Below are 16,545 nucleotides of genomic sequence, written 5' to 3' on the forward strand. Positions count from 1 at the left end.
AAAATAGAATAACAAAAACCAAGAATAATCAGGTTAGCTTAGATTGAAAGCTTTCACCATACAAAAGGGAAAGTAAATGACTTAACGGGTCAAATGAGAGAATGAGAAGAGTTCAATCTTTTCCACTACACACCTTGTCTGTGATCTACTCCTGTGGCAAAGTAATAACCTATCTAATTTTCTTCTGTACATCAGCTTCATGAGTCAGTGAAAACATTTCAGCTCTAAATATGAAATGAGAAAAATGTGAACTAAAACCCAAAGAGATGCAACCACGATTAAGACAAAAACCATTTAGGTTAAAGGATCTACAAGAAACACTGCCTGAACACAAAAGACAGTATGAAGCCATTTATCATATGCAGACATATGCATTTATCATATCAAACATCATGGACTTTGGTGTGGTAGATGTTGATTAGTACTATCCCTCTAATGACAATTGCAGTCATTTAATACACACAGCAACAATGCAGCAAGGCAATGAGGAGCGTTCCAGACTCTGGTAAGACCCAAGCTCAGAATGGCACGAGTGGTTTGGTTTATGGGAAGAGTTCAAAAAGCACATGAAAGCAAAACAAAATCAGCTAACTCTCCAAGTCAAGACGTATTTTGTGTGTCTGATACTTAACTCAAAGCCTCTAGTGGCACCTTCTTTGTGTAAATTAAACATCTCTGATGTGGCTATATTACAAAATAAACCATTAATAGCTCTTGCATCTCCAGAGCTCCCTCTCCTGTTTACGGTCAGCAGCCAGCCTTCTTTGGTTCCTATTCAGGCAACCCAGACACTCATGGGTCTCAATCAATTTAGGCCATGTGATCTGACTGTCATAGGTTACAGAATTTTTTTCCAACTGTGTCTCTACTGGAATTCAATGAAAAAGTTTCTGTGCCAATATCTACAGACATTTGTATAGAAAACAGTGAATAAGATTTGTTGTACCATAGAACCATCTTGAAAAATTATTGAGGAAACTTCCAAAAAGACATTTATTAAGTGCATGCAAATGCCCATAACAGAATTGAGAAACTGATCTCAGGCAGACACAGTAGTTGAGGTTTTTAAAAATTTTAATGTTTTCTTAAGAAAATTTAGCTAGATATTGTTTACTACAAAACAGTTGGCCTAAATGTATCTGGTGTTACATTATTGATGAGGAATATAAGACCTATTTTCAGAGTTGCTTGAAATTTTTCCTTATGTGGTTTCTTTCAGTTAATTGTAAGTTTGCCAGAGTAACTGTTTCAGGCATTAATTTTTCATGCTGAATATCTAATTTAGCCTGATAATTCTGAAAAAAAAAAATTAAACTAGAACCATTTAAGCCATTTCCAAGAGCAAGGATATTGAAAAGACATCAATTTCTTGTAATTTCAATTAATTTACTACATGCTGTTCTAAATGTCACACTACTCTTCTGCACTAACACACAAAAAATGGTGGTCGCCACCTCAAGAAGCTTATATTCCAACAGTCAAGTGAGCAACAACTCAGATTTAAAAGCCAGGGAAGAAATACATGGAATCAAGGAAACATTATTGGACATCGTGGTAGCATCATGTCAGCAGATGACCAGGAATCTAAATTCTGTTGGTCTTGTTTCAGTCTTCAAAAAGGGGTAATATCGCTCTTACCTCTGCTAAAAATGGAACAAAAATAACTAACTGACCAACTAAAAAAAACCCAAAATTTTAGTGGAAGTATGTTGAGAAAACATGTTGTTTTGGTTTTTTTTTTCCTTGAAAACAAATATGGAATAATTCTCTGAAAGGAAAACAGAGTACCAAATCACACTACCATTTGAAGGATAAAAGGAAACAGTGAGAGAAAAGAGGAGAAAAACCTAATCTTTTCAGTAAAGGCAAATATTTGGACTTCCTAAATATAATATCACTCTGCCTACTACTTTCAGTTATGTCTGTTGTGGGGATTTACCTTCTACTACTTCTGCTGCAGGAACACATCACTCCGTCAAAGAAAATAAAACCTTGTTTGCAAAGTTATTTCACGTCTTAAAAAATACCATTTTACATTCCTAGAGTTAATCTTAGAATGTGATTTCTAGAAATTCCAATTCTCCAGTTTCAGAATTTTCTAGAAATATTCTGGCAATATTTTCAAAATTGATTTAATCTAATATTATTTAGTAGAGACAGAATAAAAATTTCAAGTTTTTGAAAGAAGTGAACTAACTAGTCATTTGAGTAAGAAAATAATTCCTGAGCAGAGAGAATATTGTTTTGCTCAGTACTGGAACTTCCAGTGCTTATCAGGTTTGAGCAGATGATTGTGGGAATCTATAAGTTCCTTTAAGATTCTTTCTCTTGCCCCAAAATGATCACATCTCTTTTTTTCTTTAGAAAGCCTGATGACATGTTTGCATTTAGAAAGCCTAATATTCCCTTCACCTTCTATGTTCTTTCTAATACACATCTATGTATTTCAAGTGAAGAGACTGACTCTCATGCAACACTATGAAGATTAGATGTACAAAAAATGTTGCAATGGAAGATCTCAGGCATCATAAAAATAGCAACAAGATAATATCTTTGTTTTCAGAACAGCTTGCCTGTAATATTCTACCAGTAATATTTTAGTAGGGCAATAGATGAACATATCAGTTTAGATTAATTTGTGTAATGGCACATTTATGAGACTGACTTTTTGAAGTTTGTTCCATCTCCACGTGTAATTTTTGGCTCCAGCATAATCACTGCCGTACTGTCTTCTTGCACATGGTAAACTAGCCATCTGGATAGTGTGTCAGCATTAATGTTTTCACACCCTCAGCTTCCTGTGCTAAATGAAGTCAAATTCTTGAATTATGGCAGCCCACCTGCACATAATTTTTTCCATAGTCTGTGACTACGACTTTTCTTCCAGAAGCATACAACTAAATATTAGTATTCTGAAAACTGTGAGGTGAGTTTCAAAGGCCCAGGAGTTACTTGTACTTTGAATTGCCCATGGAGAGAGAACTGACTGTAGCCTAAAGTCAAGAAGGATTCAATATTTCTTGTGAGCCCTTTCAGGTCCACTGTCTCCATTCATTTTTCAAGCATTCATAGGGCAGTTTTTACTGATTTTCACACCTGTGAGACCATAGTTGGAAATTAAGACAGAATGCTGTCTTGGTTTCTGTTTAATTCTGGACACCAGTCTGGCTTTGGCTCCATTTGCGTGTGCTTGTGTTATGTTAAGAAACAGATTGCTAGAGAGAAAAGCACTCAAAGCATGATGTGAAATGTATTTCATATCTTCAAAGATTTCTGCGTGGTTGATACATATAAAATTTAATAGAAGATATGAAGGAGAGAATTCAATGGACAACAAATCCCCGGTTCTAAACCAAAGAAGAAATTGAACCAAGATGTAAATATAAAAGCATTTATAATATGGTTACAGTCCCACAGAAAACCAGTGCTTTGGGCATGTATCATCAGAGATTTTAATAGTGATTTTGCATTCAGAGGTCACCACCTCTTTTTTAATTACCTACTTTTTCTTTAAACTTTCTGAAAGAGCTTAGCCTGATTCCTCAGTATTTGGAGAAATAATAGGATCAATTACAAAAGCTAACATTCTTTGGAGTTGTATTTCTGTAGGTTCTTCAACAAGTGAGTCAGAACAAGGCTGAATTTGAGATGTCAAATTGTCCTTGTCTTATACTAAAAAAAGTCTGTGAGACAGCAGCTTTGTGAATTTTTGTCCTAATTCTTGACTGAACTATACCCTTGATGGAACATTCATAAGGAAGCTGATAGCCCAAAAAAAAAGAGAACTGTGTGGTTTTATAGTAATATCTTCCCTTGCAGGTGGAGAAAGGTCCCAAACCTTCTGTTTATTCCTCATTTTCAGTTCCAGTTAAATTCCTGGAATGCAGAGGGATGACAGACTTTTCCCTATAAAATTTTGACTCAACTTTAGTATTTAGAGTTAGGAAGGAACTCCAGAAAATATAATTTCAAGAAGAACGGAAAAAAGTGTGCTTTCTTATAGATGATAGAGCCAACATCAAGCAAAGTAATCATGTACAAAATTAGGCTTGAGTTTGACTGACATGTATGGCTCAAACAAGCAACGGGAAATGCAACTGTCAAGTGCAGCATATAGATTTATTTCTTTCCCATTGACTAAAAATCTTAATCATAATACATTCCCTCAAAGAGACTTTACCCACAATTCTTTCCTTATACTTCTCCCAGGTTAACTTAATCTTAAGAAATTAATGCTGTTAGTATTTATTTACTTCTAGCATATTATATTCACATTTACTTGTTACTCCAAACCTGTTCTCTATCCTTATTTTACTGTTACTGATTGCTACCAGCAAAAAAACCACAGGGATGTAGAAGAATAAGCCTTAGAAAGAGAGTGAAAACACAATGTAAGGATGAACCAATACACACAGGAATCAGTCAGCCCTTTCATTGATCCCAATGGGTATGGAATCAGTCTTATTCTAATTATTTTTGAGTGTCAACACATTTCATCAAAGACACATAAGAGTATTCTGTTTCTCACTGAAATCTAAGCTAGAATGAAGGGTTGATAATATAAGGCTTGGGGAATTTCAAAACCTAAAAATATTCTCTGAAATAAGGCAAAGAATCTCATGGAGTTTTTGTTAGTCCTAATTCCAAGTTTTTTGTTCCTCTGCATCTACAAAAGCCAAAAATCATGTGTATATTTTCTGAAATAGTAGAGCATCTCAACATCTTTCAGGCTCTTTTTTGTTGGAGGGCATCACATTTAGCTGTCTTCCTCAAAGAACTCCTACAGAGCTAAAAGACAGAGGTTGCTAGGTACCCTGAGCTGCTTTCTGACACTTTGTTGACTGTATGGGGAGGTAGCAACCAAAATCTGCCACCAAATCTAAATAATTTAAACTTATATAGCAGTGCATCAGTCTTTTGCTTCCCTTTCCACACTACAGTGAGTCACTCATTCCTGCCTCTGACATCTGTGAATAATATTTTCTATCTTATTACAACTAAAAGTCACTCACATTCTGAGATTTGCACCAGGTTTTAGCAGTGTAATGAACCATAAGTCATGAATATTCACTAGGAAGATGAGCAAAAATACCATTACCCAGTTAAGTCCTATATATCAGTAAGTATGTAGGGTTAATATTGGCAATTATTCCCTATCCATCTATGTAAAAGATTTGCAAACTTTTTTCAACTTCACCTTTTTCTTAAACCCTGCTGAATATAGCATGGTTTATATTGTCTGCTATTAACAGAAACAACAGGCCAACAGGTATTTTTATGGACATTTAAAATAACTCCAAAACATTTAGAAATTAAATTATATATTTCTGAGTGAGTTTGAATATATATATGGACACAGGAATGCAGGTAAAACATGGAACCATTCCTGGCATATCATGAATCTCTAACCTTTTTCATTGACAAACTCCTGAAAAACACCAAAGTGGTAGGGGAAAACACAACATTAGCATGTGAGAGAACCTAAGACAAAACTTGAATATCATGAGTTATGCTACTCTTTTCATGGTTTTAATTCAACAGTCATCCTTTACAACTCTTAATCCAATAGCTCTTCAAATTCTTACCAAATTTTATGACTATCTCAAACACAATGGTTTTTCAAAAACATGTGAGAAATAGTACTTCTGATATTCAAAGAAGCCAATCATTCTTATAAGTGGCAGTCTTTATAATTTGTGTAGACTATATATTCATCTCTAGAACCTAAAACTTGGCAGCATTGTGTGAGAATTTTTTTTTTTCAATTACAGTGTTCTTCAGCAATATAGAGGTTACCTCAGGGCAGTTCTGCATAAAGTAAATAACAGGTTACTTCCCATAAAAAATACACTAAAATAACAGTGGACAAAGGATCTTCCTCTCAAAACTGGCAGAAGCATCTCTGCATAAAATGTGATTCTGAAGTTTCCAGGAAAATATTCAAAGAATATTCCAAGAAGGTGGAACTATGGAGCTGTTAAATCAATCAGCACTAAGAAGAAATATTTATTTCTATATTTTCCATCTAGAACTACCTGCAGTAACTTCTCCACACGTAACTGACCAGGCTCAATACAGCTTCTGAGTCGCATCAGAGAATGCATCTGACGCTCACAGAGAAGTTGGTGTTGAAACTGGCAAAGTAACCTATGACTCTCTGAATAAGATGCAAAGGCCCCACCTCTTTCATTTCCTTTGATTAACCAAACCTTTAGCCACTTAGAAATCACAAGATTTGATATTTTACACAATGTGCTATATATAATTTTTAAAGTGATTTTCCCTTGCACCATTTATTTTGTTTAGCACAGCTCAGATTCTCTATTTTCTTATGTTAACAGATAACATTAAAGATAGGCTTTGAAAAAGGACTCTGCTGGAATATGCACAAATTCATTCTTTTTACATCAATGGGATGCTTGATAGTATTTCCATTCTCTCTTGATCATTGGAAAAACAGCAGACAATATAAATAGGATTTAAATCCTGTTGAAAGCTAATGCTTTACATACTGCTAACTGGTAGCTCTGCTCAAAATTAGATGTTTTCTGTTGTAAACAAGATCAAACTGACAAAGTAGTGGGATTTTGTTAGAATCTTAGCGTCTTGTTACATGCATTTTAGGTCAGATACTGTTTGCTGTGAGAGAACAGTGGTTTATTGTAGAGTTGTCAATTTAAATTAAATTACGACTTTTGAGAAACTAACGTGAAAACTTAAAGCAGTCATATGATATTATGCATTACATCTTCAGCCCATTAAGGAATCCTAAAGTAAGTTAAGCAAAGACAGAAAATACTGGTTCAAATTTCAAGCCACAATAAGTGTGAATATACCCTCAATTTAATAAAATATATAATGCAACTTCCCGAGGCTTAAATTTCTTACAATTGCACTTGGAATGGGCACTTGTTTTCCCATTATTGGCCACTTTAATCTACTTATACTCCAGTTGTCTCATTTAAAGATCACTTTATAGTACTGGGTGATGTGCATCTGAGGTCTGTGTTCCACTATTGCCTGACGCAACACAACAGTTTACAAATTTCTGAACTTGATCTGAAAGCTGATTTAAAAATCTATACAGACAATCAGATTTCCTTGAAAATATATACACACAAGTCTGCTGTGAGGTGGCTAAAATGAAGTAAATTTAGTTTCAGGAGACAGGAAGAAAGCCAAGGCTGAAAAGTAAAGATCTAGAAGCAAATGGGCACTAGCACTGACCAAGTTTGAAACCCATCCCTCCCCAGAGAAAATTAGAAGAGGGCAAGGAAGACAGCCTTTGGAAAAGTAGAATGTTTGTGCTTTTCTTTCCAGCAGACTGCATTAAATATTCAGCAAAAGGCGGGGATCAGTTTACATTACTCTTCTTGTTTCTCGTGTATCGGCTGACAGGTGCTGTAAACATACATAGACAAACATGGTCCTATCCTTGCAATGCTCCAATAACTGAGGGCAGAAATACTTTTTTTTCCTTTAGCAGCAACATTTTGATACTTACAGCCATAATACATTAAGATCAGGTTTGCATTCACTGCGAAAATTAAAACTTTTTTTGTCCTATTGTATAATATAAGATTTAATTCTTAGACACCCAGGGCGGGAAGTTGCTTTGCAGTTGATTTGAAAGCATATTTGTGTGCTTTTATTGAGAACATAATAAATAATCATTTCAGCTAAACTCCTCTCTGGTATTTAATGACAATTAAAAATAGTATAAACATCTCAGGTCAACCTCTTGGTTTTACAGCTTGAGGAAAAGCACATACCAGTGTGAAACAGCTGACCTTGGCTAAAAGATGGAAACTAGTATTTAAAACATTCACTCATTCATGTTTAAGAGATGTCATGGTAAATAAATAATGACTGTTTACACTTAGTCCTAAATGTCTTCTTTTTCCACACCATAGGCAGCTATTTGGCTGAGATGGTATCATTCACTGATCTAATCACACTGTACCTTTTTTCTCACTTGAATTGTACTTTTGGCTGTCACTTGCTCTTTTGAACAAAGGTTTACACTATGAAATGATATCATAATAGCATATCTTTTTTTTTTACTAAATTGATATTCAAATCAATAACGATAAGGGCAGTCTTCTCTATGTACCTAGGAAAATGTACCATCTGCATTTGGCTTCTGATATTCTGCTGTGAGCAAAATTTAAGCATAAGGAAGTGTTTAAGACTCCCCTTAAGTTAAACTGCAATTCTAAGTATTTTATAATCTTCACAACAGTCAGAGCCAGTAAAATCGACCCTGTATATTTTTATTTCATCTCTGCTGGATCATATGATATTTAATAATTGGTTCTGGCACCTCATTGCAAATTATTATAACTTTGAGATTCAACAGTTTTATTGAACATATGGGCAGCACAGTCTCAGAACATATATATGATACAGACTATCAAGAGGACCTTCTGTCATGTTTTGGTGAGCTTTAAAGGGTCAGGTAAATTTTGTTGGGTAGATTTGTGCTGTGTTTCCACATTCTTTGTTTTGTGTTTATTTAGTGGGTTACTTTTTTTTTCCCTTGTGTTAAAACTCTTTCCTGTAAAGACTGACTCCATCCACAACTGCATTTGTTGATACTGATGTGTGTACTATTCTATCGGGCTTCTATGCAGTATTGAAAAGCAGTGGCTGGAATGGCCAGGAAATTACAATCATTGGACCTTAGTGAATGACTTTCCTGTCACATATTGTATCAGTACCATATTGTATCATCACTACATAAAGTTTCTGGTAGCAGAAAAACTCATATCAATAAAAATGGACATACTTGAGAAGCCTCATTATTGATAGTGTACTTGATGGAAATTTGATAACAAAATTAAAATGATTATTTAAGAAACCTATACACTGCAGTATATTTATGTCTGGAAAAATATTGTACCTTCCTGCAACATAATTTCTTAAAGCAATGCTATTTTGGGGCAGCTCTGGCTTCTGCATCCATACCTAATCTGGTTTTCATCTATGAGTCTGCATCATTTGCTGTATTAGACTATACATGAATAGAAGCAATTGTGCGTTCCCTGAATACGTAAATGTCCCATAGATTTCAGTAGGAAATGTGTGTGTGAAAGTAATAATATCCAGCCATTATGTAGATTATACGCAAATAATTGCATAACAAGTTGTACTGAAAAATAAATAGAGATGGCTTGCTGACACATGTATGTGCGTGTGTGTGTATATCTTAAAAAAGAAGCCTCATTTACAAAAACTGCTTTATTTCATCTTAATTCTGCTAAAAAGCTAACCACTCTGTCACAGTATTTTCTCCTCTACTGCCTTTTCAAGGTTGTGAAGGTGAAGAATTAGGAGCTTAATCAGCATTTACATGTTTCTCAGTGCTTACTTTTACTATGCCAGGCTGTGCTTTTATTAATGGGGTTTTTAAATCTTTCTTTATAAATTAATTTCTAGATATCATATAAGTTGGGAATACCAAAAGAAAATCATCCCATGGTTTTTGGACCTTTTAGGTTTTATTGGCACACATTCAATTGATTTTTACAGCTAAGGTTGGAAAATATTATTTAGGATTATCATCTGTGAAAGTAAATTGTGTGAATTCTGGTAATGAATTTGAAGAGCAGTTTAAAGGTTTAGGTATACCTGATTGCTTTCACAGAAGATGTATAAATACTAAAATTATTGGGAACCAGAATGATTGCACCTTTAGGCAGCAAAGCTCTTCCTAGAACATGAACTAGTTTTGTGATTACTTGCCTGGCATAATTTGAACCAGTAGGTGGAGTCCTTGCTAATAATAATTGCATGAACAAATCTTGTTAATATACACTAAGGGCAAGATATTTTTCATATAATAAACTGCTAAAATCATATTTGCTTTAGGCTTCTTGTATTGGTATAATTAGCTAGAAATAGCAGTAAAAGGGCAGAGATAAAATATGCATAGACCTATAGCTATCTTTCAGAAAACAGAAGAAAACACAGTTTGAAAGAGCCAAACATTCTTCAGAAGAGGTCTTTTGCAAAAAATACTAAGCATAACTTGATAACTAGAAAGCTGGTTGTGCTGTTGAAATGGCTTATTGTTGCTGCTATTTTCTTTTTTATAAATCAAGATACTTTTCCAAGTGCTTCTCAAATTTCAAAGATTAAAAATCTTCCATGATATAGTTTCACTGAAATCCAAGGTTTTATGTACGAATTGGTACATATTATAATAACAGTACATATTATAATAACATATGGGACTGTTATTATAATCTAGAGGTGTTTGTATAATAGGGTGTAAGTTCAGATAAGGGGAGTGTGACTAATAGTTTATAAACTTGAGTTTTCAAAAATTCCCATTTTATAGCAGTCTATGGGTACCTGAAGTGTATCAAAAATTTTGGTAACAAAGCTCTCTAAAAGCTTGTACTTTTGGGTACATGCCAAAAAAAAAAAAAAAGGAGGAAAGCTTTTAGAGTGCCTAATGGCAAAGGCAATCTAAATTTATTTATCATAGGCAAGCGGCCTCCCTTTTAGGTAACTGATGTCTATGTTTGTTCACATTTTTGTTTTACTCTCCAATTCACGACCTATTACAAATTTAATGGAAAAGTTTTACAAAAAATGAAAATGTACCACAAAAAACATGTGTAATGATTCAAAGTACCTATAACCTCCCACGAGAAAAAAAAAAATTCCATATATTCTGCTGAGTTATTTCAGTAAAAAACTGAAACAAACAAACAAAACTGAACATATATGTCCCATATGAGTGAGTGGCCTAAATTCTAGAAGTCTACACATATTTATAGCCCCTTGATCCTTTTTGAAAGAAAAATTTGCCCACTTTCCTCTATTGTTAAATGCAGAACTTCATGATATAACTCTGGGAAATGGTTTAGCACTGAGGACTGAAGGGGAGGTTGTTGACTGAAGGCTAGCATAGTCTGAGATCGGAGATCCCAGGGAAGGACAACATTTTAAGATCACCTTCCTTTTTTCATTTACCCAGTGACTACTTTAAAGGTCTTTCTTAGCTCGTGTGCTATGGTGTATGGCATTGTTAGGTAGAGAAATATAATATTATGTAGAGGGCATCTCCTTAGTGATAGTAGGGCCAGATACAAAATTAGCAAGTTCTTATGTGAAGAAGGGAGTGCCTAGAACTAAAGTTGGTTATTTCTTCTGACCTCTGGAAGATTCCTCATATTTTACCCTCAAAGTTCTTGACATACTTATTTATACGTGTCTAGGTATGGATTCATATTTTTGTGAGGATAGCACCTACTTCCACCAAAATGAAAGTGGCTATAAGTCAGGCATTCCTTCACCCAAGTGCCTGAAAGCTATTCAACAGCTAATCCTCCAAGTCTCCTTACATGCACCAAAACTGTAATCCCCACAAAGTGAAATGCATCTGCTACAGTCCCCTAAAAGACAAAATGGTGTCCCTTTTTTATATAATTGCCTTTCCTGTTAAATACAAGCACGAGATTCATTTTCCTCCATTGCCTATGGGTGACTAATCCTACATTTCCTTTTTTTTCCTAGGAGATGGCCTACAGAATGGCTTAAGTGTAGGAGTGTCACTTTCTATCCTTTCCAGTGAAGCTTTTTTATGAGAAAACCATAAGAAAACAGTACTAAGCAAGCTTTTGGACTGCTAACTTGTGAGTTCTAATTCCTTGATTCAAGTCCTCCTCATATATAGATTTCAAGTTAAATCTAAATTACCATAGAAAAACTTCAGCCTAGGTGTATTTACAATAACTTTGGGAATTGTTAGAATCACAAGGGAAAACATAAGCAGAAAAAAAAACCCCATAAAATACAATGCAGTAAAAACTTATTTCTAGTTTACATAGATGATGCATATTCTGGTGCACACAAAAATGGAACAAAGAAAAAGCTTAATTTATTTTCCAAACATTTTAAGTGAAGAAGGAGACTGATGCTTTCAATCTGCTTAGACAATTTTCCCTCAATTGACATATGAGGGCCCTACAGTAGTGAAACGTGTTGATCCAAAATTTATCCTTAACTTTACATTGTCAATTCTCGTGTACCTTTCAGATATTTTTTGATATCTGCTCTAAAAGAACATAGAATCAATGTTATTTGTTATGCTAGATTAAGACAGAAGACCAAATCACATTGCTAAAGAATGAATTTTCACCTTTGGACCAAAAGCAGATTTATCAAAGAGCTGACCAAGGAAATCTTGAGATTGTCTTACCACAAATCACATCTTTAGTTCTATTATCTGAATGGATTTACTTCCACTCTAATATTATTCAAGCCCACTCTACTTTTTTTTATAGGTCTAAAATCTTGTGGTTTTTCATATGCAGAACAGCATTTCTAGAGACATAGTTTTACTGTTTGAATCTTGGAAAACAGTTCTGTGAGTCTGCACCTCACTGGACCAAATGGATAAACAAGATTATTCATCTTGAAAGACTGGCACCTTGCAGTGAAAGATACACTGGGGCAGATACTTTCTACAGTAATGCAAAGCAAACTTAAGTACAGTTCATTACCATTTGATTAGATTTTGTGACCATAAAATGTTTTTACAGATTTAAGATTTTTTTTAAGCAGGCATAGACACCTAATTATAGGACATCTTACCTTCATGAGTATCTCATTAATTTCTCAGCACTGTACAAAGACTACATATCAACATATATTTTCCATACTGTATATGTATGTTTTAACATGTTAAGTTAGGAAGGGATCACAAAAACTTGGGTCAAGTTCTGAGTCAATATCTGATCATAAATGGAATTTATTTGGATGTGACTTTTAGCTACTGTTTCAAGAATGCTGATAGCCATGAGGTCCCAAAGTTAAGCCTCTAGATAAGTTTCTTGCCAGCTAAGAAAAAAAAATCATTCAGAAAAAAGTACATTTCACTCGATATGTCAATAAATAGGGATAAGTTCACTTTTTAGAATTTCCATGCCTGTTATTTAAGGGTCACTGCACAAAGAACCTATTTAATAAATTATCTAAAATCTACCTAAAGTATAATTCAAGAGTGACATAGAAGATGCCTGTAACACATCCACACAGTATCAGTATTACTTACCCAGAAATTCTTAAGATGTACGTTAAATAAAGCAGCGGCTTTCTTGGAAGAAGCCTGCCTTGGCTTGCAACCATACAGAGACATGGCCAGGCAACTCTGTCACAAAGCATCCACAGCAGTCTTCTCTACTCAAAACTCGTTTCTTCAAATCTTTACCTGATCTCCAGCCTGAATATCCAAGAAGTGAGGTTGGCATTTTCGTTTCCCACACTACAGTCATAATTCCATTTAGAACAGGTTGTGCCATTCTTGCACAGGTGTGTGTTTGAAAAAAACAAAACTGGTTAATCCACAGAGTAATCTCCTGTGAGTTTTTTACACCTTTCCCTTGCCTGTGCCAATGCTTAGCTGTCTGTATTCAGCTGTGTGTTGGACTGCTCCAGTGCTCTGTTCCATGAATCATGACAAGGTGATGACTGTCATGCTACCTGGCTTGCTGGCTTTGGAACAAAGGACTGTACACCAGAAACCCTCCACGTGTATCATGTAACATAGTAAAAGTGAATATTTTTCTGATTTTTTCCCACTCCAAAAATCAAAACAATTAGATCGTAGTTACAGATCCCTTCATAAAAAACCTACTGGTCTCATTTAGTCATTGAAATTTATTAATGAAATGACAAGCACAGGCTGAGTGCCTTGGATCCTGCTAAAGTCATAGGTCCAGGATGCTAAGCATCATTTTCAGGAAGGAATGAAGCTTTAATTTTGCTGTGGCTCCCAACATCACCTCAGTTTCTAGTATGCTCCAATAGCTTTGCCAATATGCACCTGAGAGGTCTTTTCTGGTTTAACATATTCCTTAGTCCTCTACCCCTCCCCCCACTATTTATCTCTTTTTATTCTGCATGTGTCATTGCTTATGTACACACTTAACATATTTTTATTCCTCTCATTTGAAAAAAAATATTTTGAGTTCACTTGCTTTTTTGTCAGTTGTCATTCATTTTACCTTGTTTTGCTTGCTTCAGTATGTTACTTCCCCTTATATTGTGAACTATGTCATCTGTGCCAATGTACATCCCTTGATAGTGAGTATGCAGTAGACTTTACTGAGAAATAGAAAAGAGAAGTGTTAGCCACTGCTCTCACCAAGATTATATTCTCTCTTAATAGAAGCTGTTGATAGATCCTGTGAGGCTACAACACTTAGGGTGTTGACTTGTGGAATGAAATCCTCTACACACAAGCACAGCAAAATATTTTGGTGAAAAGTAATTATCAGAAATAGTGACACGAGTAAATTAGTTAACTACATTTCAGCAGGAAGCTTGAGTTACCCCTGCCCGTTCTTGTTCCAGACCCATCTAAAATCAGCAGTTCAGCTTAATGATGTCACAACATTTGCCAGGCTGTGGGCACTGAAGAGAAGACGTGAAAATACTCCCACTGAATCAGATCCTCTCCTCTCACTAAGCGCAGTTAAACAGCCCATCTGTCTCACATTGGAACTGATATCTTTGAAACATCATTCTATTATTACCACTGTGGTTCTAAAAAACTATCCTTAATTTTAGACATCATACAAGCAAGTTTTTAAATTCTCTGGATGTTGTTAACCCAGATCTGAAACGCTGACACTGAACAATGCTAGCAAGCTCCTCTCAGTAGGATATGGCTCAAGAACTGTACATCACCATTCACTTACCGAGGGTAACCTTTTGTGAAATACAGATATCCTAAATTTAAAAAAAAAATCACAACAAAGAATCCGACCCCTCCCTAATCTCTAATAATTTTGAAAGTGTGAATTGAAGAGGACTGAGAGACAGATGGGTCTGGATGATCAAGTTACCTGTTATAGCGGCACATCTGCCAGGGCAGTCAATCACTGTGATGTCTCTGACAGGTCGATGGAGACTGAGTACGAAAGGCTAAAGCTGCACTTGAATTTGCTCTGGTAAAAAAAAAATCTGTCTGTAGCACACAAATCCTTGGAAAAAGACTTCAGTCACAATAAAAAAATCATAGTGCATTGAGCAAGCATAATTGTGAAATAGATCCATTCTTGATTTTGTTTGGGGCTTTTCTGCTTCAGGAATCAATCAAAAATGGAAAAAAGATGGAATAATACAAATATATTTTGGTAAAATCATTTCACAACAAAGGAGATGATAAATATGAATCACTAGAATAGAAAGAAAGGTTAAGACTGTCAAGTAACAAAACTAAATAAACTGTGGCACTGGAGTAGTTTATTTTTTCTGAATCTATGATTACATTAATTTGCATTAACCATGATGTCTTTCTTCTGTGTTTTCCAGTATATTTATTTTCAGAGCTGCTGCTCTATATGCTAAGGTTAATTGTCCTGAAAAAAGCTTACACTAGGAAGTACTGTGTACCAAGAAGGTTTTTCACAGTTACAAACAACTTTTCGATTTTTGTTACATACTGCATATGTGTTAAAATGAGTATAGTGCTAATTGGATTGCTATTTTACCACATTTGCACCAATATAATTTCTACTTCTTGGACAACAGAGCTCAGAACAGTGTAAATACAAGGCTAGAGAAAGTGCTCCAGGATACAGCAAAACCCTTTACAAGCTCCAAAGGTTTTGACTCTTTAAGAGAAATTATGTTGTTCAATGAAGGTCACACAAACTCCTATAACAGGGAGAAAGCACCAAAAAGATATCATTCAAATATACCTTTTACAAATATAGTATTCTTTTAGTTTTCAAACACATTTTTGAAACAGTCACAATGAACGAGCTATTACCTGGAAGACAATAACTGAACATTAAAAAAGCCTTTCATAGCTCTGAACTGCAAAACTGATAAATACCTATGGAATACTAATGTAGTACGGTTTTACTTATCATTAGTCTGGCACCCATTTTTTAGTAATCTTCATCAGACTATTGCTATGATAAGTGCTTTCTCTAGAAATGTAGTTTCCTGGCACAAACACAATTCTATTTTAGAATGTTTAGTTCAAGATGTCTGAAAATAAAATTAGTCTTATTTGTGGGCTTCTAATACTTTCATCAAATATATTTGACATTTTCTGGCATGGTAGAGGCCAGAACCATCACTGTTTCTGAAAGGAATATACTTGTTGATTATCAACATTGTGTAAACTGGAAAATACTATATTTATATGTATATTGTAAAAACTTGAGATGCTGAGCTAGAATAAATGTAATTTAGACTGGGTTTAGGTTTTGAATTTGGGCAAGGTATTAAAGAAACCTCACTAAACAAAATAGCATCCGTAGCTGAATTTAAGGGGCTTGGAACTAAACTAACAATATGTTACTCTTTTATACATGTTTCCTCCACAAGAGCATTCCTAACAAATTAAATGTGCTCAGTGGAACTGCCACTCTCGGGAAAGATGCTCACAAAGCTGCTTGCAGGTATGCTTTTAGTTTTATTTCTGTTAAAGGAGAACACAATACCTCAAGAAAACCAGGAGAAGAGAAGATTCAATTGAGGTCATGTAATACTAAAGCAGGGTGATGATGAATACCA

Source organism: Melospiza melodia, chromosome 6, assembly GCF_035770615.1.
Source record: "Melospiza melodia melodia isolate bMelMel2 chromosome 6, bMelMel2.pri, whole genome shotgun sequence".
Classification (NCBI taxonomy): Eukaryota; Metazoa; Chordata; class Aves; order Passeriformes; family Passerellidae; genus Melospiza; species Melospiza melodia.